The sequence below is a fragment of the Pseudophryne corroboree genome, unplaced genomic scaffold, assembly GCF_028390025.1.
Source record: "Pseudophryne corroboree isolate aPseCor3 unplaced genomic scaffold, aPseCor3.hap2 scaffold_464, whole genome shotgun sequence".
NCBI classification, from domain to species: domain Eukaryota; kingdom Metazoa; phylum Chordata; class Amphibia; order Anura; family Myobatrachidae; genus Pseudophryne; species Pseudophryne corroboree.
In genome coordinates, this window is record NW_026970078.1 from 199,772 (window position 1) to 218,884 (window position 19,113).

The 19,113-nt window shown below is 46.8% G+C and overlaps 16 non-coding genes and 1 pseudogene across 16 annotated transcripts; 11 read left to right on the plus strand and 6 right to left on the minus strand.

Annotated features, from left to right (window-relative positions):
• Positions 1-2,672: 2,672 nt before the first annotated feature.
• On the minus strand, positions 2,673-2,851 carry LOC135027556 (U1 spliceosomal RNA; annotated as a pseudogene).
• A 3,773-nt stretch (positions 2,852-6,624) lies between these two features.
• On the plus strand, positions 6,625-6,788 carry LOC135027609 (U1 spliceosomal RNA). Its single transcript, XR_010224025.1, has one exon. It is a non-coding gene; the product is annotated as a U1 spliceosomal RNA (small nuclear RNA).
• Positions 6,789-6,940: 152 nt separating this feature from the next.
• LOC135027474 (U1 spliceosomal RNA) lies at positions 6,941-7,104 on the plus strand. Its single transcript, XR_010223937.1, has one exon. It is a non-coding gene; the product is annotated as a U1 spliceosomal RNA (small nuclear RNA).
• Positions 7,105-7,774: 670 nt separating this feature from the next.
• On the plus strand, positions 7,775-7,938 carry LOC135027307 (U1 spliceosomal RNA). The gene has a single exon (XR_010223793.1). It is a non-coding gene; the product is annotated as a U1 spliceosomal RNA (small nuclear RNA).
• A 152-nt stretch (positions 7,939-8,090) lies between these two features.
• Positions 8,091-8,254, plus strand: LOC135027475 (U1 spliceosomal RNA). The gene has a single exon (XR_010223938.1). It is a non-coding gene; the product is annotated as a U1 spliceosomal RNA (small nuclear RNA).
• A 670-nt stretch (positions 8,255-8,924) lies between these two features.
• Positions 8,925-9,088, plus strand: LOC135027298 (U1 spliceosomal RNA). Its single transcript, XR_010223785.1, has one exon. It is a non-coding gene; the product is annotated as a U1 spliceosomal RNA (small nuclear RNA).
• Positions 9,089-9,240: 152 nt separating this feature from the next.
• Positions 9,241-9,404, plus strand: LOC135027544 (U1 spliceosomal RNA). The gene has a single exon (XR_010223974.1). It is a non-coding gene; the product is annotated as a U1 spliceosomal RNA (small nuclear RNA).
• A 4,978-nt stretch (positions 9,405-14,382) lies between these two features.
• LOC135027608 (U5 spliceosomal RNA) lies at positions 14,383-14,498 on the minus strand. Its single transcript, XR_010224024.1, has one exon. It is a non-coding gene; the product is annotated as a U5 spliceosomal RNA (small nuclear RNA).
• Positions 14,499-14,773: 275 nt separating this feature from the next.
• On the minus strand, positions 14,774-14,889 carry LOC135027603 (U5 spliceosomal RNA). The gene has a single exon (XR_010224019.1). It is a non-coding gene; the product is annotated as a U5 spliceosomal RNA (small nuclear RNA).
• Positions 14,890-15,163: 274 nt separating this feature from the next.
• Positions 15,164-15,279, minus strand: LOC135027587 (U5 spliceosomal RNA). The gene has a single exon (XR_010224004.1). It is a non-coding gene; the product is annotated as a U5 spliceosomal RNA (small nuclear RNA).
• Positions 15,280-15,565: 286 nt separating this feature from the next.
• On the minus strand, positions 15,566-15,681 carry LOC135027592 (U5 spliceosomal RNA). Its single transcript, XR_010224009.1, has one exon. It is a non-coding gene; the product is annotated as a U5 spliceosomal RNA (small nuclear RNA).
• Positions 15,682-15,951: 270 nt separating this feature from the next.
• LOC135027580 (U5 spliceosomal RNA) lies at positions 15,952-16,067 on the minus strand. Its single transcript, XR_010223998.1, has one exon. It is a non-coding gene; the product is annotated as a U5 spliceosomal RNA (small nuclear RNA).
• Positions 16,068-16,211: 144 nt separating this feature from the next.
• On the plus strand, positions 16,212-16,374 carry LOC135027486 (U1 spliceosomal RNA). Its single transcript, XR_010223945.1, has one exon. It is a non-coding gene; the product is annotated as a U1 spliceosomal RNA (small nuclear RNA).
• Positions 16,375-17,045: 671 nt separating this feature from the next.
• Positions 17,046-17,209, plus strand: LOC135027323 (U1 spliceosomal RNA). Its single transcript, XR_010223808.1, has one exon. It is a non-coding gene; the product is annotated as a U1 spliceosomal RNA (small nuclear RNA).
• Positions 17,210-17,361: 152 nt separating this feature from the next.
• Positions 17,362-17,524, plus strand: LOC135027519 (U1 spliceosomal RNA). The gene has a single exon (XR_010223964.1). It is a non-coding gene; the product is annotated as a U1 spliceosomal RNA (small nuclear RNA).
• A 671-nt stretch (positions 17,525-18,195) lies between these two features.
• Positions 18,196-18,359, plus strand: LOC135027389 (U1 spliceosomal RNA). The gene has a single exon (XR_010223872.1). It is a non-coding gene; the product is annotated as a U1 spliceosomal RNA (small nuclear RNA).
• Positions 18,360-18,511: 152 nt separating this feature from the next.
• Positions 18,512-18,674, plus strand: LOC135027537 (U1 spliceosomal RNA). The gene has a single exon (XR_010223971.1). It is a non-coding gene; the product is annotated as a U1 spliceosomal RNA (small nuclear RNA).
• The last annotated feature ends 439 nt before the right edge of the window (positions 18,675-19,113 follow it).

Sequence of the window (19,113 nt, forward strand, 5' to 3'; positions counted from 1 at the left end):
CATAGTTAGATTTGATTCATTGATTTTATAAAAACAGCTAGGAAGCACAATTTGGCAGTGGGTTGCAAAGAAAAAGAAATATGCTGGAAGAAAAATCCAATTGAGTGATTAAACAGCTCTTCATTTTCTGGCTTTATTTTTATGCTAACTAATTTGTTCTCTGAAAAGTGTCCACAAAGCCAAGTATCTGATTAACATATTTGTAGGGATGGTTTTTCACCTATTACTAAATTAAACTTGCTTCATTGGAAAGGCAGCAAGATGCATCCTCATTTCAATATCTACTGAAATAATACAGGTTGACACCAGGAAACATTAACGCCACTGCATCCTTGCTGCTTTCTCATGTGGAAGTCTGTTTAATGTGAAAACAAGGTGATATCTAATTAGCACACAGGTAAGGAATTAAGAAAATCTTTATTTAAGGGTGAAGATGTTTCTCACAAAATCGTTGCCCCAATGCATCATTGAAATTCAAGCTGGAAAGATGATTTTAATATATCACTTGTACATTTTGTATTGCTCTTATGGTGACAATGTAGTTTGTTTTTGTCAATTACCATTTTAATAATAGGGTAAAGAAAATTAAGTGGATTTTTGAAAGAAAACAATACTGTCAATATACTATTAAAACAAATTAAAATGGTAAAAGTTATTGTACTTTAAGTAAAAATAAAAGCTAAAATATCAATCCCAGTTTTGGATTACTTTAATGAACAAAAAAAAAAATTCATATAGCAAAGGATAGTTTCAATCTGCCTACCTCTGGGTTATGGGCCCAGCATGCTTCCATTGCAGTACTCTGCTGCACATGTAAGTGCAAGAGATCCTGAAGCACGCACTCATCATGCGAAAGTACCAATGTGTTTCTTCATTGGTTGCTGGAAGAAACATCTTACAAAAACTCTCCAGATTATTGACTTTTTAAAGTTTTTCTAGGAAACGTTCTAGATGAATGCTTATTAGTCTTTGTCAGTATGTGCTTTTTGCAAAGTGTCTCTGTGGCGCAATCGGTTAGTGTGTTCAGCTATTTATCAAAAGGTTGGTGGTTCAATCCCACCCAGGGACGTAATTGACCTTGTGATCAGATTTTGGTGATATTTAAGTAGACAAGTCAAAATTGCAAACCCCCTCTTATGGTATAGGGTACCTGGCCTTCTCTGATGTAATCAGAGTTAGATTTGATTAAGTGATTTTATAAAAAAACAGCTAGGAAGCACAATTTAGCAGTGGGTTGCAGAGAAAAAGAAAAATGCTGGCAGAAAAATCCAATTGAGTGATTAAACAGCTCTTCATTTTCTGGCTTTATTTTTATGATTACAAATTTGTTCTCTGAAAAGTGTCCACAAAGCCAAGTATCTGATTAACATCTTTGTAGGGATGGTTTTTCACCTATTACTAAATTAAACTTGTTTCATTGGAAAGGCAGCAAGATGCATCCTCATTTCAATATCTACGGAAATAATACAGGTTGACACCAGGAAACATTAACGCCACTGCATATTTGCTGTTTTCTCATGTGGAAGTCTGTTTAATGTGAAAACAAGGTGATATCTAATTAGCACACAGGTAAGGAATTAAGAAAATCTTTATTTAAGGGTGAAGATGTTTCTCACAAAATTGTTGCCCCAATGCATCATTGAAATTCAAGCTGGAAAGATGATTTTAATATATCACTTGTACATTTTGTATTGCTCTTCTGGTGACAATGTAGTTTGTTTTTGTCAATTACCATTTTAATAATCGGGTAAAGAAAATTAATTGGATTTTTGAAAGAAAACAATACTGTCAATATACTATTAAAACAAATTAAAATGGTAAAAGTTATTGTACTTTAAGTAAAAATAAAAGAGCAAAAATATCAATCCCAGTTTTGGATTACTTTAATTAACAAAAAAAATGCATATAGCAGAGGATAGTTTCAATCTGCCTACCTCTGGGTTATGGACCCAGCATGCTTCCATTACAGTACTCTGCTGCACATGTAAGTGCAAAAGATCCTGAAGCACTCACTCATCATGGGAAAGTACCAATGTGTTTCTTCATTGGTTGATGGAAGAAACATCTTACAAAAACTCTCCACATTATTGACTTTTTAAAATGTTTCTAGGAATCGTTCTAGATGAATGCTTATTAGCCTTTGTCAGTATGTACTTTTGTAAAGTGTCGCTGTGGCGCAATCAGTTAGTGTGTAAGGCTATTAACCAAAAGGTTGGTGGTTCAATCCCACCCAGGGACTTAATTGACCTTGTTATCAGATTTTGGTGATCTTTAAGTAGACAAGTCAAAATTTCAAACCCCCTGTTATGGTGTAGGGTACCTGGCCTTCTCTGATGTAATCAGAGTTAGATTTGATTCAGTGATTTTATAAAAACAGCTAGTAAGCACAATTTAGCAGTGGGTTGCAGAGAAAAAGAAATATGCTGGCAGAAAAATCCAATTGAGTGATTAAACAGCTCTTCATTTTCTGGCTTTATTTTTATGCTAACAAATTTGTGCTCTGAAAAGTGTCCACAAAGCCAAGTATCTGATTAACACCTTTGTAGGGATCGTTTTTCACCTATTATTAAATTAAACTTGCTTCATTGGAAAGGCAGCAAGTGATGTCATCCAAGCAGTGGGTCAAAGTTGGCTTCAAACCTCGTCTGCTTATGAAAAGAGAAAAGGGGTATGCAGGGCATGGCGGCCTTTTGCGGTGCTTGGATGACCCCTAGTTCGCATTAAATAATGCAGTCGAGTTTCCCACATTTGGGGAAATCACAGGGGTCAGCATACCCAGAATGCAATGAATGAACCGCACCCTGGGAGAACAGTCTTCATGACCATGGTATCTCCTATGCAAAATAAGTATGATTTGTGATAGGGCTGGGGAGGGCCGCTGCTCAGGCACATCTCTGTCAAGTAAAGGAGATTCAACTGAGGCAGCACAAGGGAACTCTCATCTGGGGACAACAACTGCAGGGAGAACACATATTTTCAGATGAACATGGGAGGGCAGAAGGCTGCCTAATACTGAAGCACCCCCAAACAACAAACCAAATGCAACAACTAGTGCAAGCATTCCTGGGGGAAGGCCTGCAGCAGATGGATTTGCATATGGCGATGTCATCCAAGCAGTGGGTCAAAGTTGGCTTCAACCCTCGTCTGCATATGAAAAGAGAAAAGGGGCGTGCAGGGCATGGCGGCCTTTTGCGGCACTTGGATGACCCCTAGTTCGCATTAAACACCTCCACCCTCCGTCGGTGTGGGGCTCATGTTGGCTATGCCCCAGCCCCTGAAGGATTCAAGCTGATTTCTTGCAGCAGCTGGGCACTGTAACATCTCCAGAGCTGCTCTGTAAGGCAAGTAAAAGGGTGTGGGCCCTGCAGCACTACCTGTAGTTCGCATTGTGCGAGACCCCTAGTTCGCATTAAACACCCCCACCCTCCTTCGGTGTGGGGCTCATGTTGGCCATGCCCCAGCCCCTGAAGCATTCACGCTGATTTCTTGCAGCAGCTGGGCACTGTAACAGCTCAAGAGCTGCTCTATAAGGCAAGTAAAAGGGTGTGGGCCCTGCAGCACTACCTGTAGTTTGCATTGTGCATTGGAAGGCACAAAGTAAGCAGACGGGAGGAGAAGTCAGGATAGTGCACAAGGGTATAGACGGGAGGGGCTCAAGAAAAAAGAAGTGGAAACAGACAGCAAACTAGGCTTCCAATGCACAATGCAAACTACAGGTAGTGCTGCAGGGCCCACACCCTTTTACTTGCCTTACAGAGCAGCTCTGGAGCTGTTTAATCACTCAATTGGATTTTTCTGCCAGCATAATTTTTCTCTTACGTCCTAGAGGATGCTGGGGACTCCGTAAGGACCATGGGGGATAGACGGGCTCCGCAGGAGACATGGGCACTTTAAGAAAGACTTTAGATCTGGGTGTGCACTGGCTCCTCCCTCTATGCCCCTCCTCCAGACCTCAGTTTACTACTGTGCCCAGAGGAGACTGGGTGCTTTTCAGAGAGCTCTCCTGAGTTTCCTGACAGAAAGTATATTTGTTAGATTTTTTTTATTTTCAGGGAGCCTGCTGGCAACAGACTCCCTGCATCGAGGGGCGGAGGGGAGAGATGCACACCTACTTCTGTGAGTTGATAGGCTCTGCTTCTTAGGCTACTGTACAGCATTAGCTCCAGAGGGATCGGTACGCAGGTCTCACCCTCGCCGTCCGTCCCAGAGCCGCGCCGCCGTCCCCCTCGCAGAGCCGGAAGATAGAAGCCGGGTGAGTATGAGAAGAAAAGAAGACTTCAGAGGCGGCGGAAGACTTCATGATCTTCACTGAGGTAACGCACAGCAGTAAAGCTGTGCTCCATTGCCCCAATACACCTCACACACGGCAGTCAGTGTAAGGGTGAAGGGCGCAGGGGGGACGCCCTGGGCAGCAATATAGACCTCTCTTTGGCAAAATAAATATATATGCAGCTAGGCACTGTATATATATATAAGAGCCCCCGCCATTTTTTTACTATATTTGAGCGGGACAGAAGCCCGTCGCTGAGGGGGTGGGGCTTCTCCCTCAGCACTCACCAGCGCCATTTTCTCCACAGCACCGCTGAGGGGAAGCTCCATGGACTCTCCCCTGCTTATACCACGGTAGAAAGAGGGTCTTAAAGAAGAGGGGGGCACATAATTAGGCGCATATATATATGGAAATACAGCGCTACTGGGTAAACATAAAATTATTGTGTTTTTTTCCTGGGTCATATAGCGCTGGGGTGTGTGCTGGCATACTCTCTCTCTCTGTCTCTCCAAAGGGCCTTGTTGGGGAACTGTCCTCAGATAAGAGGATTCCCTGAGTGTATGGTGTGTCGGTACACGTGTGTCGACATGTCTGAGGTAGAAGGCTCTCCTAGAGAGGAGCAGGAGCAAATTAATGTGGTGTCTCCATCGACAACGCCGACACCTGACTGGATGGATATGTGGAATGTTTTAAGTGCTAATGTAAACTTATTACACAAGAGATTAGACAAAGCTGAAGCTAGGGAACAGTCAGGGAGTCAACCCATGCCTGTCCCTATGTCGCAGGGACCTTCGGGGTCTCAAAAGCGCCCACTATCCCAAATAGTTGACACAGATACCGACACAGATTTTGACTCCAGTGTCGACTACGATGATGCAAAGTTACAGCCAAAATTGGCTAAATGTATTCGATATATGATTATTGCAATAAAAGATGTTTTGCACATCACAGAGTCCCCTGTCCCTGACACGAGGGTACACATGTATAAGGGAAAGAAACCTGAGATAACCTTTCCCCCCTCACATGAGTTGAACGAATTATGTGAAAAAGCTTGGGAATCTCCAGACAAAAAGCTGCAGATTCCCAAAAGGATTCTTATGGCGTATCCTTTCCCGCCAATGGACAGGATACGGTGGGAATCCTCCCCTAGGGTGGATAAAGCATTGACACGCTTATCCAAAAAGGTAGCGCTGCCATCCCAGGATACGGCTACCATCAGGGACCCTGCTGACCGCAAGCAGGAGGTTACCCTAAAGTCCATTTACACACATTCTGGTACCTTACTCAGACCGGCAATTGCGTCGGCCGGGGTTGTAGCGCGGTGGCAGCATGGACAGATACCTTATCAGCAGAGATTGAGACCCTAGATAAGGATGCTATGTTATTGACCATAGGGCATATAAAAGATGCTGTCCTATATATGAGAGATGCTCAAAGTGACATTAGTCTACTGGGTTCTAGAATAAACGCTATGTCGATTTCTGCTAGACGAGTCCTATGGACCCGGCAATGGACAGGTGATGCCGACTCAAAAAGGCATATGGAGGTTTTACCTTACAGGGGTGAGGAATTGTTTGGGGAAGGTCTCTCGGACCTAGTCTCCACAGCTACAGCTGGTAAATCAAATTTTTTGCCTTATATTCCCTCACAGCCTAAGAAAGCACCACATTATCAAATGCAGTCCTTTCGATCACAGAGAAACAAGAAAGTACGAGGTGCGTCCTTTCTTGCCAGAGGTAAGGGCAGAGGGAAGAAGCTGCACAACACAGCTAGTTCCCAGGAACAGAAGTCCTCCCCGGCCTCTACAAAATCCACCGCATGACGCTGGGGCTCCGCTAAAGGAGTCCGCCCAGTTGGGGGCACGTCTTCGAGTTTTCAGCCACATCTGGGTTCATTCGCAGGTGGATCCCTAGGCAATAGAAATTGTTTCTCAGGGTTACAAGCTGAAATTCGAAGAGGTGCCTCCTCGCCTGTATTTCAAATCGGCCCTACCATCTTCTCCCCAGGAAAGGGAGATAGTGTTAAATGCAATTCACAAATTGTATCTTCAACATATGCAGATGAGGGTTCCAGCCAACTTTGGCCCACTGCTTGGATGACATCACCGTATGTAAATCCGTCTTCTGCAGACCTTCTCCCAGGAATGCTTGTACTAGTTGTTGCATTTGGTTTGTTGTTTGGGCGTGCTTCAGTATTAGGCAGCCTTCTGCCCTCCCATGTTCATCTAAAAAATATGTGTTCTCCCGGCAGTTGTTGTCCCCAGATGAGAGTTCCCTTGTGCTGCCTCAGTTGAATCTCCTTTACTTGACAGAGATGTGCCTGAGCAGCGGCCCTCCCCAGACCTATCCCAAATCATACTTATTTTGCATAGGAGATACCATGGTCATGAAGATTGTTCTCCCAGGGTGAGGTTCATTCATTGCACTCTGGGTATGCTGACCCCTGTGATTTCCCCAAATGTGGGAAACTCGACTGCATTAATTGTGGTAGTGGGGGACTGTGTTTGTGCTTTCCTCTGGTCAGCTCTGGTAAAAGACAGATTTCTTTGTCTCAGATCTTCCTCTAGCCTTGTTCTTTTTTCGAGAGTTTCCTTGTGCTGCCTCAGTTGGATCTCCTTCACTTGACAGGGGGGTGCCCGAGCAGCGACCCTCCCCATCTCTAGCCCAACTCCTACTTACCTGCCAGGTGAGATACTATGATCATGAAGGTGCTTCTCCCAGGGCAAGGCTCACCCATTGCACTCTGGGTGTGCTGCTCCTACGATTTCCCCAAATGTGGGACACTTGACTGCATAATTTGTGTTTCCTCTAGTCGGCTACTCGTATAATTCAGATCTCTTTGTCTCAGGTCTCTCTCCAGCCTAGTTTGCTGTCTGTTTCCACTTCTCTTTTCTTGAGCCGCTGCCTTCTATGCCCTTGTGCACTCTCCTGACTTCTCCTGTCTGCTTACTTTGTGCCTTCCAACGCACAATGCAAACTACAGGTAGTGCTGCAGGGCCCACACCCTTTTACTTGCCTTTCAGAGCAGCTCTGGAGCTGTTACAGTGCCCAGCTGCTGCAAGAAATCAGCTTGAATGCTTCAGGGGCTGGGGCATAGCCAACATGAGCCCCACACCGACGGAGGGTGGAGGTGTTTAATGCGAACTAAGGGTCATCCAAGCGCCGCAAAAGGCCGCCATGCCCTGCATACCCCTTTTCTCTTTTCATATGCAGATGAGGGTTCCAGCCAACTTTGGCCCACTGCTTGGATGACATCACCGTATGCAAATCCGTCTTCTGCAGACCTTCCCCCAGGAATGCTTGTACTAGTTGTTGCATTTGGTTTGTTGTTTGGGGTGCTTCAGTATTAGGCAGCCTTCTGCTCTCCCATGTTCATCTGAAAATATGTGTTCTCCCTGCAGTTGTTGTCCCCAGATGAGAGTTCCCTTGTGCTGCCTCAGTTGAATCTCCTTTACTTGACAGAGATGTGCCTGAGCAGCGGCCCTCCCCAGCCCTATCCCAAATCATACTTATTTTGCATAGGAGATACCATGGTCATGAAGATTGTTCTCCCAGGGTGAGGTTCATTCATTGCATTCTGGGTATGCTGACCCCTGTGATTTCCCCAAATGTGGGAAACTCGACTGCATTAATTGTGGTAGTGGGGGACTGTGTTTGTGCTTTCCTCTGGTCAGCTCTGGTAAAAGACAGATTTCTTTGTCTCAGATCTTCCTCTAGCCTTGTTCTTTTTTCGAGAGTTTCCTTGTGCTGCCTCAGTTGGATCTCCTTCACTTGACAGGGGGGTGCCCGAGCAGCGACCCTCCCCAGCTCTAGCCCAACTCCTACTTACCTGCCAGGTGAGATACTATGATCATGAAGGTGCTTCTCCCAGGGCAAGGCTCACCCATTGCACTCTGGGTGTGCTGCTCCTACGATTTCCCCAAATGTGGGACACTTGACTGCATAATTTGTGTTTCCTCTAGTCGGCTACTCGTATAATTCAGATCTCTTTGTCTCAGGTCTCTCTCCAGCCTAGTTTGCTGTCTGTTTCCACTTCTCTTTTCTTGAGCCGCTGCCTTCTATGCCCTTGTGCACTCTCCTGACTTCTCCTGTCTGCTTACTTTGTGCCTTCCAACGCACAATGCAAACTACAGGTAGTGCTGCAGGGCCCACACCCTTTTACTTGCCTTTCAGAGCAGCTCTGGAGCTGTTACAGTGCCCAGCTGCTGCAAGAAATCAGCTTGAATGCTTCAGGGGCTGGGGCATAGCCAACATGAGCCCCACACCGACGGAGGGTGGAGGTGTTTAATGCGAACTAAGGGTCATCCAAGCGCCGCAAAAGGCCGCCATGCCCTGCATACCCCTTTTCTCTTTTCATATGCAGATGAGGGTTCCAGCCAACTTTGGCCCACTGCTTGGATGACATCACCGTATGCAAATCCGTCTTCTGCAGACCTTCCCCCAGGAATGCTTGTACTAGTTGTTGCATTTGGTTTGTTGTTTGGGGTGCTTCAGTATTAGGCAGCCTTCTGCTCTCCCATGTTCATCTGAAAATATGTGTTCTCCCTGCAGTTGTTGTCCCCAGATGAGAGTTCCCTTGTGCTGCCTCAGTTGAATCTCCTTTACTTGACAGAGATGTGCCTGAGCAGCGGCCCTCCCCAGCCCTATCCCAAATCATACTTATTTTGCATAGGAGATACCATGGTCATGAAGATTGTTCTCCCAGGGTGAGGTTCATTCATTGCATTCTGGGTATGCTGACCCCTGTGATTTCCCCAAATGTGGGAAACTCGACTGCATTATTTGTGGTAGTGGGGGACTGTGTTTGTGCTTACCTCTGGTCAGCTCTGGTAAAAGTCAGATTTCTTTGTCTCAGATCTTCCTCTAGCCTTGTTCTTTTTTCGAGAGTTTCCTTGTGCTGCCTCAGTTGGATCTCCTTCACTTGACAGGGGGGTATCCGAGCAGCGACCCTCCCCAGCTCAAGCCCAACTCCTACTTACCTGCCAAGTGAGATACTATGATCAGGAAGGTGCTTCTACCAGGGCAAGGCTCACCCATTGCACTCTGGGTGTGCTGCTCCTACGATTTCCCCAAATGTGGGACACTTGACTGCATAATTTGTGTTTCCTCTGGTCGGCTACTCGTATAATTCAGATCTCTTTGTCTCAGGTCTCTCTCCAGCCTAGTTTGCTGTCTGTTTCCACTTCTCTTTTCTTGAGCCCCTGCCTTCTATGCCCTTGTGCACTCTCCTGACTTCTCCTGTCTGCTTACTTTGTGCCTTCCAACGCACAATGCAAACTACAGGTAGTGCTGCAGGGCCAACACCCTTTTACTTGCCTTACAGAGCAGCTCTGGAGCTGTTACAGTGCCCAGCTGCTGCAAGAAATCAGCTTGAATGCTTCAGGGGCTGGGGCATAGCCAACATGAGCAGCAAGATGCAGCACTGGACTATTAGTAATGTACTGTTGTATGCTGAGCACCACAATGCAGCACAAGACAATGAGCAGTGATACTGAGCACTGATGAGGATACTACTGAGAACTGACACTGAGCAGGAGAGACACACTACTAGTATTACTGAGCAGCAATAAGTAACCACTGATACTGGGCACTGATATTGAGATTTCCACTGAGAGAACATAGCCACGTCCTCTCCGCTCTCTCTTCAATGCACGAGTAAAAATGGCTGCAACGCGCAGCTCTTTATATGGAATCCGAATCTCGCGAGAATCCGACAGCGGGATGATGACATTTTCCCTTGTTCAGGTTTTCCGAGTCAGGCGGGAACAACCGAGCCTGCCTCGGACCAGTGTAAACCACGTGGAGTTCGTCGGGAATTCGGTTCTCGGAGAACCGAACCCGCTCCTCTATATATACTATATTACTATGTTACTGTAGTATACAGAACACCACAATGCAATGAGCAGTGATAGTGAGCACTGATGAGGATACTAGAACTGACACTGAGCAGCAAGATGCAGCACTGGACTATTAGTAATGTACTGCAGTATGCTGAGCACCACAATGCAGCACAAGACAATGAGCAGTGATACTGAGCACTGATGAGGATACTACTGAGAACTGACACTGAGCAGGAGAGACACACTACTAGTATTACTGAGCAGCAATAAGTAACCACTGATACTGAGCACTGATATTGAGATTTCCACTGAGAGAACATAGCCACGTCCTCTCCGCTCTCTCTTCAATGCACGAGTAAAAATGGCAGCAACGCGCAGCTCTTTATATGTTACAGTGCCCAGCTGCTGCAAGAAATCAGCTTGAATGCTTCAGGGGATGGGGCATGGCCAACATGAGCCCCACACCAAAGGAGGGTGGGGGTGTTTAATGCAAACTAGGGGTCATCCAAGCACTGCAAAAGGCCGCCATGCCCTGCATGCCCCTTTTCTCTATGGAATCCGAATCAGCATGAATGCTTCAGGGGATGGGGCATGGCCAACATGAGCCCCACACCAAAGGAGGGTGGGGGTGTTTAATGCGAACTAGGGGTCATCCAAGCACTGCAAAAGGCCGCCATGCCCTGCATGCCCCTTTTCTCTTTTTATATGCAGATGAGGGTTCCAGCCAACTTTGGCCCACTGCTTGGATGACATCACCGTATGCAAATCCTTCTGCTGCAGACCTTCCCCCAGGAATGCTTGTACTAGTTGTTGGATATGGTTTGATATTTGATGGTGCTTCAGTATTAGGCAGCCTTCCGCCCTCCCATGTTCATCTGAAAAGATGTGGTCTCCCTGCAGTTGTTGTCCCCAGACGAGAGTTCCCTTGTGCTTCCTCAGTTGAATCTCCTTAACTTGACGGGGGAGGGGCTGCCCGAGCTGCCACCCTCCCCAGCCCTATCCCAACTCATACTTATTTTACATATTAGATCTCTTGATCATGAAGATTGTTCTCACAGGGTGAGGTTCATCCATTATATTTTAAAATAGGAAGGTACAAATTACATATTTGAATTGCATCTATGTGCTGGATTCAAATGTCCCCCCCCCCCTTCCTTTCTCAATTGTGCCCGTCAGCAGCTATTCTAAGGTTGCTGCCAATGGGTGTGACACATTAATTTCTTCTGTGGGGTACACTGGACTCCACAAGGATTCACATTGGGGTGTAGAGTAGGATCTTGATCTGAGGCACCAACCGGCTCAAAGCTTTTGACTGTTCCCAAGAAGCTCAGTGCATTCTCCTCTATAACCCCGCTTCCATGAACAGGGAGCTCAGTTTGTAGTTGGTGCCTTCAGTAACAGGCCAATTAACAGGGGCCTGCCTCAGGCAGCCTATTCTTAGCTATTAATTTTGACAAGAAAAGAAGAACTTGTTTTATGAGAATCTACAAGGGCTGCAGCAGGCTAGGTCTAATAGACATCTTTACTGCAGCTTCATCACTCCCAGCGGCGCTGTATACTCCCGTGCCCTGGTTGCTGGGTCACTGCAGCGGAGGTTCCGGTTTCATCCTAAGGTCAGTCACACACACACCACCCTTCCGGATCACGAGGCCGCTGATGAAGGGGAGCGAGGCCGTAAGGGGTGGGCCGTGTGCGCACTGCGGTGGACACTGATTACTGGGCAGCCGCTCCACTAGCCACCAGGTACAGTTAAGGAGCACAGGTCTGGGGGTTTTTCTCCTATATTAACCCAATTTTGTACTGCCCGCAGCGCATTGTGATAGGTAATAGGGCCTGATTCAGGTTGGATTGCAATCACAATAAGCGATCCAACTGCAAAAATTGCTAAGAGCATACGCATGTGCCTGCATTTTCTGCGGCACCCCGCAGAGAATGTGATCGCCTCTGCCTGTCAATCGGGGCGGGGAAGGGGGGGAGAGGTGGGTCAGCAACACTCCATTTCCAAGTCAGGGATGGAGCGGTGCGGGGGCAAGGCTTCAAAATGGGGTCTGCAACGGAGGAGACACAGGGGGCGTGGTCACAGCGGCTGTATGACATCACATTCAGCCGCTGTGATCACAAAAATGGTGGCGGCTTCCTGCGCGCACATACAGTCTGCACCAGCAGGAGCCTACACCATTTTTTATGATCACGCTGAACTGCAGTGCGACTGCAATTACAGCATGGTCAAGAAGGGAGGCGTCATGCTGGGTGGCCATGCCCTGTCACTGTGCAGGAGCCAGCACCGCTCACACACTAGTCCCCGGGTGCAGCCCCCAACCCCCGGGACACCCGGAGCAACAAAATGTAGATTCAGGCCACCAGGCCACGCCCCTACCTATGAAACCATGCCTCCTTTTTACCATTGCGCTGCTTATCTGCGCGCACTGCATTACAATCTCCCTCGCCACCTCTCTGGGTGTCACCAGTGATAGTGACACCTCTGCCATGCTTGTAGCAGCTGGTCCTAAGATCTACGCCTCACACCCTGAGTGTTTGCCCTTGTGACTTGTTGATCATCATAGCGAAGCAGATGCTTACAGAAAACTGCAGGGGCTTAGATTGAAAATAAAAAAATTGATGGGTATAAGGTAGAGAGGAGCGGGTTCGGTTCTCCGAGAACCGAATTCCCCACGAACTCCACGTGGTTTACACTGGTCCGAGGCAGGCTCGGTTGTTCCCGCCTGACTCGGAAAACCTGAACAAGGGAAAATGTCATCATCCCGCTGTCGGATTCTTGCGAGATTCGGATTCCATAGAGAAAAGGGGCATGCAGGGCATGGCGGCCTTTTGCAGTGCTTGGATGACCCCTTGTTCGCATTAAACACCCCCAACCTCCTTTGGTGTGGGGCTCATGTTGGCCATGCCCCATCCCCTGAAGCATTCAAGCTGATTTCTTGCAGCAGCTGGGCACTGTAACAGCTCCAGAGCTGCTCTGTAAGGCAAGTAAAAGGGTGTGGGCCCTGCAGCACCACCTGTAGTTCGCATTGTGCGTTGGAAGGCACAAAGTAAGCAGACGGGAGGAGAAGTCAGGATAGTACACAAGGGCATCCTTTTCTCTTAGTCCGTAGAGGATGCTGGGGTCACATTAAGAACCATGGGGTATAGACGGGATCCGCAAGAGACATGGGCACTTTAAGACTTTCAAAGGGTGTGAACTGGCTCCTCCCTCTATGCCCCTCCTCCAGACTCCAGTTATAGGAACTGTGCCCAGGGAGACGGACATTTCGAGGAAAGGATTTATAGTTAAACTAAGGTGAGCATCTTACCAGCTCACACCTTAAGCATGCCGCAGAACGTGGCATTCAACAGAACACAAGCCAACGGCATGAACAATTGCAGCAAAAAGCTGACCAGAACCGTAACACAACATGTGTATAACCACAAGTAATAACTGCAGACACAGTATGGACTGGGACGGGTGCCCAGCATCCTCTACGTACTAAGAGAAAAGGATTTACCGGTAGGTATTAAAATCCTATTTTCTCATACGACCTAGAGGATGCTGGGGTCACATTAAGAACCATGGGGTTATACCAAAGCTCTTGAACGGGTGGGAGAGTGCGTACGACTCTGCAGCACCGAATGACCCAACTTGAGGTTATCATCAGCCAAGGTATCAAACTTGTAAAACTTAGCAAAAGTGTTTACTAAATAGCTGCTCGGCAAAGTTGCAATGCCGAGACTCCCCGACCAGCTGCCCAGGATGAACCCACCTTTCTAGTAGAATGGGTCTTCACCTAATTCAGTAACGGCAATCCTGCCGTGGAATGAGCATGCTGAATCTTACCACAGATCCAGCGCATAATGGTCTGCATGGAAGCAGGACACCCAATCATGTTGGGAGCATACAGGACAAACAGAGCCTCTGTTTTCCTAATCTGAACCGTTCTGGTGACATAAATTTTCAAAGTTCTGACCACAGCCAGAGACTTTGACTCAACGAAGGTGTCAGTGGCCAAAGACACCATGTGGAAAGATGAACCACCTTCGGCAGAAATTGTTGACGTGTCCTCAATTCTGCTCTATCTTCATGAAAGATCAAATAAAGGCTCTTGTGATACTGCATGGTTTGTACTGTTTTCCATGTGCTCCCAGATCTTTCAAGCAAGTAGCATGGTCAAGAAAGTTCTGTTTGAAAAGAAACAAACATTTACTGTCATTGTTATGCAAATAAACTTACATTAAAGCTAACAAGAAAGCACACTCGTTCTGTCTTTAAACTGATAAAAGAAACCCCAATAATATGGGGCATGCAAAAATTGAGATAAAACTCAGTTTTGCTCCTCTCCACGGAAATCTTTAATAAAAGGCGAAATATTTGTTAGTTCTGAAGAGAAACCAGAGCATGACCAAGATTCCACCTGTCGCCTGAGTGCCATGCCAGCAGTTCTCATTCAGCTCAAAGTGAGCACCCAATTTGAATGAAAGAAAGCAGATTTCTCACCAGGCTTCCCCTTGCTATAAACATGGTTTGTACTCTTTTCCATGTGCTCCCAGATCTTTCAAACAATTAGTGTGGTCAAGAAAGTTCTGTTTGAAAAGAAACAAACATTTACTGTAATTTCTATGCAAATGAGCTTACATTAAAGCACACTCGTTCTATCTTTAAACCAATAAAATAAAACCCCAATAAGATGGGGCATGCAAAAATTGAGATAAAACTCAGTTTTGCTCCTCTCCACGGAAATCTTTAGTAAAAGGCGAAAGATTTGTTCGTTCTGAAGAGAAACCACAGCATGACCAAGATTCTACCTGTCGCCTGAGTGCCATGCCAGCAGTCCTCATTCAGCTCAAAGTGAGCACCCAATTTGAAAGAAAGAAAGCAGATTTCTCACCAGGCTTCCCCTTGCTATAAACATGGTTTGTACTCTTTTCCATGTGCTCCCAGATCTTTCAAGCAATTAGTATAGTCAAGAAAGTTCTGTTTGAAAAGAAACAAACATTTACTGTCATTTCTACGCAAATGAGCTTACATTAAAGCACACTCGTTCTATCTTTAAACTGATAAAAGAAACCCCAATAAGACGGGGCATGCAAAAATTGAGATAAAACTCAGTTTTGCTCCTCTCCACGGAAATCTTTAGTAAAAGGCGAAAGATTTGTTCGTTCTGAAGAGAAACCAGAGCATGACCAAGATTCCACCTGTCGCCTGAGTGCCATGCCAGCAGTCCTCATTCAGCTCAAAGTGAGCACCCAATTTGAAAGAAAGAAAGCAGATTTCTCACCAGGCTTCCCCTTGCTATAAGCATGGTTTGTACTCTTTTCCATGTGCTCCCAGATCTTTCAAGCAATTAGTATGGTCAAGAAAGTTCTGCTTGAAAAGAAACAGACATTTATTGTCATTGTTATGCAAATATACTTACATTAAAGCTAACAAGAAAGCACACTCGTTCTGTCTTTAATCCGATAAAAGAAACCCCAATAATATGGGACATGCAAAAATTGAGATAAAACTCAGTTTTGCTCCTCTCCACGGAAATCTTTAGTAAAAGGCGAAAGATTTGTTCGTTCTGAAGAGAAACCAGAGCATGACCAAGATTCCACCTGTCGCCTGAGTGCCGTGCCAGCAGTCCTCATTCAGATCAAAGTGAGCGCCCAATTTGAAAGAAAGCAGATTTCTCACCTGTCTTCTCCTTGCTATAAGCATGGTTTGTACTGTATTCCATGTGCTCCCAGATCTTTCAAGCAAGTAGCATGGTCAAGAAAGTTCTGTTTGAAAAGAAACAAACATTTACTGTCATTTCTATGCAAATGAGCTTACATTAAAGCACACTCATTCTATCTTTAAACCGATAAAAGAAACCCCAAAAAGATGGGGCATGCAAAAATTGAGATAAAACTCGGTTTTGCTCCTCTCCACGGAAATCTTTAGTAAAAGGCGAAAGATTTGTTCGTTCTGAAGAGAAACCAGAGCATGACCAAGATTTTTATCTGAAAATATGTGTTCTCCCTGCAGTTGTTGTCCCCAGATGAGAGTTCCCTTGTGCTGCCTCAGTTGAATCTCCTTTACTTGACAGGGGGATGCTCGAGCAGCGACCCTCCCCAGCTCTAGCCCAACTCCTACTTACCTGCCAGGTGAGATACTATGATCATGAAGGTGCTTCTTTCAGGGCAAGGCTCACCCATTGCACTCTGGGTGTGCTGCTTCTGCGATTTCCCCAAATGTGGGAAACTTGACTGCATAATTTGTGTTTCCCCTGGTCGGCTCTCGTATAATTCAGATCTCTTTGTCTCAGGTCTCTCTCCAGCCTAGTTTGCTGTCTGTTTCTACTTCTCTTTTCTTGAGCCGCTCCCTTCTATGCCCTTGCGCACTATCCTGACTTCTCCCGTCTGCTTACTTTGTGCCTTCCAACGCACAATGCAAACTACAGGTAGTGCTGCAGGACCCACACCCTTTTACTTGCCTTACAGAGCGTCTCTGGAGCAGTTACAGTGCCCAGCTGCTGCAAGAAATCAGCTTGAATGCTTCAGGGGCTGGGGAATAGCCAACATGAGCCCCACACCGAAGGAGGGTGGAGGTGTGTAATGCGAACTAGGGGTCATCCAAGCGCCGCAAAAGGCCGCCATGCCCTGCACGCCCCTTGTCTCTTTTCATATGCAGACGAGGGTTGAAGCCAACTTTGACCCACTGTTTGGATGACATCACCATATGCAAATCCATCTGCTGCAGGCCTTCCCCCAGGAATGCTTGCACTAGTTGTTGCATTTGGTTTGTTGTTTGGGGGTGCTTCAGTATTAGGCAGCCTTCTGCCCTCCCATGTTCATCTGAAAATATATGTTCTCCCTGCAGTTGTTGTCCCCAGATGAGAGTTCCCTTGTGCTGCCTCAGTTGAATCTCCTTTACTTGACAGAGATGTGCCTGAGCAGCGGCCCTCCCCAGCCCTATCCCAAATCATACTTATTTTGCATAGGCGATACCATGGTCATGAAGATTGTTCTCCCAGGGTGAGGTTCATTCATTGCATTCTGGGTATGCTGACCCCTGTGATTTCCCCAAATGTGGGAAACTCGACTGCATTATTTGTGGTAGTGGGGGACTGTGTTTGTGCTTTCCTCTGGTCAGCTCTGGTAAAAATCAGATTTCTTTATCTCAGATCTTCCTCTAGCCTTGTTCTTCTTTCGAGAGTTCCCTTGTGCTGCCTCAGTTGGATCTCTTTCACTTGACAGGGGGGTGCCCGAGCAGCGACCCTCCCCAGCTCTAGCCCAACTCCTACTTACCTGCCAGGTGAGATACTATGATCATGAAGGTGCTTCTCCCAGGGCAAGGCTCACCCATTGCACTCTGGTTGTGCTGCCCCTGTGATTTCCCCAAATGTGGGAAACTTGACTGCATAATTTGTGTTTCCCTTGGTCGGCTCTCGTATAATTCAGATCTCTTTGTCTCAGGTCTCTCTCCAGCCTAGTTTGCTGTCTGTTTCCACTTCTCTTTTCTTAAGCCGCTCCATTCTATGGCCTTGCGCACTATCCTTACTTCTCCCGTCTGCTTACTTTGTGCCTTCCAATGCACAATGCAAACTACAGGTAGTGCTGCAGGGCCCACACCCTTTTACTTGCCGTACAGAGCAGCTCTGGAGCTGTTACAGTGCCCAGCTACTGCAAGAAATCAGCTTGAATGCTTCAGGGGCTGGGGCATAGCCAACATGAGCCCCACACCAAAGGAGGGTGGAGGTGTTTAATGCGAACTAGGGGTCATCCAAGCGCCGCAAAAGGCCGCCATGCCCTGCACGCCCCTTTTCTCTTTTCATATGCAGACGAGGGTTGAAGCCAACTTTGACCCACTGCTTGGATGACATCACCATATGCAAATCCATCTGCTGCAGGCCTTCCCCCAGGAATGCTTGCACTAGTTGTTGCATTTGGTTTGTTGTTTGGGGGTGCTTCAGTATTAGGCAGCCTTCTGCCCTCCCATGTTCATCTGAAAATATGTGTTCTCCCTGCAGTTGTTGTCCCCAGATGAGAGTTCCCTTATGCTGCCTCAGTTGAATCTCCTTTACTTGACAGAGATGTGCCTGAGCAGCGGCCCTCCCCAGCCCTATCCCAAATCATACTTATTTTGCATAGGAGATACCATGGTCATGAAGATTATTCTCCCAGTGTGAGGTTCATTCATTGCATTCTGGGTATGCTGACCCCTGTGATTTCCCCAAATGTGTGAAACTCGACAGCATTATTTGTGGTAGTGGGGGACTGTGTTTGTGTTTTCCTCTGGTCAGCTCAGGTAAAAGTCAGATTTCTTTGTCTCAGATCTTCCTCTAGCCTTGTTCTTCTTTCGAGAATTCCCTTGTGCTGCCTCAGTTGGATCTCCTTCACTTGACAGGGGGGTACCCGAGCAGCGACCCTCCCCAGCTCTAGCCCAACTCCTACTTACCTGCCAGGTGAGATACTATGATCACGTAGGTGCTTCTCCCAGGGCAAGGCTCACCCATTGCACTCTGGGTGTGCTGCTCCTGCGATTTCCGCAAATGTGGGAAACTTGACTGCATAATTTGTGTTTCCCCTGGTCGGCTCTCGTATAATTCAGATCTCTTTGTCTCAGGTCTCTCTCCAGCCTAGTTTGCTGTCTGTTTCCACTTCTCTATTCTTAAGTGCCTTCCAATGCACAATGCAAACTACAGGTAGTGCTGCAGGGCCCACACCCTTTTACTTGCCGTACAGAGCAGCTCTGGAGCTGTTACAGTGCCCAGCTGCTGCAAGAAATCAGCTTGAATGCTTCAGGGGCTGGGGCATAGCCAACATGAGCCCCACACCGAAGGAGGGTGGGGGTGTTTAATGCGAACTAAGGGTCATCCAAGCGCCGCAAAAGGCCGCCATGCCCTGCATACCCCTTTTCTCTTTTCATATGCAGATGAGGGTTCCAGCCAACTTTGGCCCACTGCTTGGATGACATCACCGTATGCAAATCCGTCTTCTGCAGAACGTCCCCCAGGAATGCTTGTACTAGTTGTTGCATTTGGTTTGTTGT